At 47.6% G+C, this 2,868-nt stretch overlaps 1 pseudogene; it reads right to left on the bottom strand.

Moving 5' to 3' along the window:
• Positions 1-1,182: 1,182 nt before the first annotated feature.
• On the bottom strand, positions 1,183-2,098 carry LOC109376281 (putative monooxygenase p33MONOX pseudogene; annotated as a pseudogene).
• Positions 2,099-2,868: the final 770 nt, after the last annotated feature.

The following is a 2,868-nucleotide window of genomic DNA, read 5'->3' as shown; positions in this document are numbered from 1 at the left end:
AAAGAAAAAAAAGATACCAGCATAACAGAAGACAAATACATTAATTGTCTGATCGTTTGAGGCTCCAGAGCCTCCCTATGGAAAGGCCAGCTCCACTCCTATGTAGACACCATCTTGTCCAAAGCAAAACCAGCAGGGATTTCAGACTGTTCAGGACAATGGATGAACACATCCACAGTGAGGAGATGAACAGGTGCGCTCCCTGGTTCCTTTCCTCAGAAAGCTCTGTGTTTTTACAGGTGTGAAGCTCATCTGGGGGGAAATGATCGCATATAGGAAGTTTTTTTTTTTCCCTTCTCTCACCTCTCAGGCCCTGGCCCGAACAAGGAAATCAGAAGAGAGTGACACAAGTTTCACAGGAACCTCAGGGCTATAATCTATGTATTATTCCCGCCTTCCTTACTTTCAAAGAGCTTGACATCCATTTATCTTGACCAAACCAGTAGGCTGGATTTTCTCCCTTAGAAAGTTTTCAACCAAATTGGATTAATCTCACTTGAAAGTGCAACAGAGACTATGCAGGACTTGTGTTTGTTCTGACACGTGAAAGAGAGGCATGGCTCCTGCATCACTCCTCCCCCATCCCTTTATCCCCCCCCCACACACACACACACACACACTGCAAAAAACACTGCAAAAGCTCTGGCTCTACCAGAAGGTGGGGCTCCAGCCTCCGTGCAGGAAGAGAGGCCCAGCCAAGTCCGGCTTTGAATGGTATCCAGCTCTCAAACAGATCGTAGTTGCCCCTAACTGACAGGGCTGGAGCACACAGCACCAGCATTATCGAGAGTGCACCTCTTCGCCATGATTTGACCATGCCCACGCTGACCGTGGTAAAGGAATTAAGGGGCCTTGGCTCGGGAACAACACAAACATTATTTACCTAGCAAGCAATGATCAAAATTCTGTCTAGACTAAATAATAGCAACATAGTAATGAGGTCCCCATCAATCACTGCTGAGATTTAGTATAACTTTAAAGCAAACCACAATGGATTTTCCACAAGGGCAAGTTTTGCACTAACGTTGCTCAAAAAACCAATTATGTCTCTAGTTGTAGCCTCAGTTTAAGAGGTTTTGAAACAATAAAAAGAAAGCCAAAACCTTTCCTACGTCAGAGTCCAGGTAAAAGGGAAGAGGGTGCAAGACACCCTCTTATACAGAGTCCCTGGAAGAGAAAGCTCTAGAAGCTGGTGGGTGTGAGCACATTCAACTCACCAGGTTTGAAATTATGGGTCTGTGGCAGTTGTTTCTTCCCTTCGGTCACAGGGAGGTCCGCCTTGGGCGGCTGGAAGGTTGCTGGACCTTTGGCCATTCGGGTGGCCTGCACGCAGATCAGCTCCAGTGGAGAAGGCTGCTGGGCTCCTCTGTAGGCTTGAGTGGCAAAACCTCTCGAATCAGACTTCTTGAGGGATCTTGGTCCAAAGAGGCTCCATTTATGTGCCGAGTTTCTATCTTTATCCCCACTTCCAGAATGCATGGTGCTAAGATTTGGGCCATGTAAGGCTGTGGAAGAGCCAGAAGAGAACCAGCCTGTGGGCTTGTGCTTACGGGAAGAGTGGGGGTGCTGCTGCGGGTGGACTGGGCTGAGGCCCGCAGCCTTCCTTCTCTCCCTATCTCTCCACTCTGTAGTTTTAACGTGTGGAGTGCTTCTGCCACTCGAAAGTACTTGGTCTCCTAGGTGGGGAGGCCCATGAGGGGTGTGTAACTGGCACCTCTCAGCTCTGCCTGGGGCTCAAAGCGTTGAATGCTCTCCTGGGTCTGTTTTGTGATCAGAGAATTCATGATGACATGAGTAGCTTTAGCCTTCACCAGAGGGACCTTGTCCATATTGTCAATGGCTGATGACACGGTCATGGCGGGGGAGGAGACACTGGCTTCTCTTTCCTTCACCTTGGTGAAGTGCTGATATTGCACTCTGGGATCACTGGCCTCCAGGGAATGCTGCCCTAGTCCGAGTGAGGAGGGGTTAAGGGTGTAGGGTCCCCCAGGGCGTCACCATAGCTGAAGGCCCAGCGGTATGTCCCGAAGGGCAGAGACATGGTACCTAGAGGCCCATTAAGCTCAAGAGCAGGTATTGCTGATTGTCTCCAAGCCATGGAAAGACTGGGATCCAGGTGCTTTTTCAGCATGGATTTCAGAGCTGAGTCCCTGCCACCAGAGTGAAATGATGTAATGATGATGCTGACAGGCAGGTACACGTATTATTAATTCAGAACATTGTCCAGCTGCTGCAAATTAGCAAAATTGCTCGTGAAGAGTCCATCCATTCCAGAAGTTCTGTTTCGCCGCTCCAGAGCTGCCTGCAGCCAGAGCTCCGGCACTACAGAGGACCCAGGGCCCACATATCCCAAGAGGCTGTGGGACAATTGCAACCCAAGTTATGGCGTGAGCGGCCTGTGAGTGGCCTGTGCCCAAGGCAACACTGAAGACCTCAGGCACCAACCAGTGAGCGTGGGCTGCTGGGCTGGCTGGCAGCTTTCGTGATGAATAATATATTTATATTCTTGATAATTAACATACAGTTGCAAATTTTATACTTAAATGTAATACACATTTTAGAAGGCACACACTATATATTCCAAATAAGGTATCCAATTTCGTATATTTCAGTTAATTCTATAGCTACAATCAGACACAGGTTTTGTTGCAGTTATAAAAGTTTATTTAAATCAACTCTAATGAGAGCACTGGGAGGCTCCTCTGTCCCTAACATTCTCAGGAATATTGCTGCACCAGCATTACATGGAGAAACTACTGTATCAACTAAGCCTTAACCATTTGACTTTGATTATATTGAAAAGGTATCAATACTCTTGATGTGTGAGTGTGTGTGTGTGTGTGTGTGTGTGTGTTTACATACATATAT

The sequence above is a fragment of the Hipposideros armiger genome, unplaced genomic scaffold (assembly GCF_001890085.2).
Source record: "Hipposideros armiger isolate ML-2016 unplaced genomic scaffold, ASM189008v1 scaffold_1084, whole genome shotgun sequence".
In the NCBI taxonomy this organism is placed as follows: Eukaryota; Metazoa; Chordata; class Mammalia; order Chiroptera; family Hipposideridae; genus Hipposideros; species Hipposideros armiger.
Note: the sequence above shows the minus strand (reverse complement) of the source record. Positions and strands in the feature narration are given on the sequence as shown.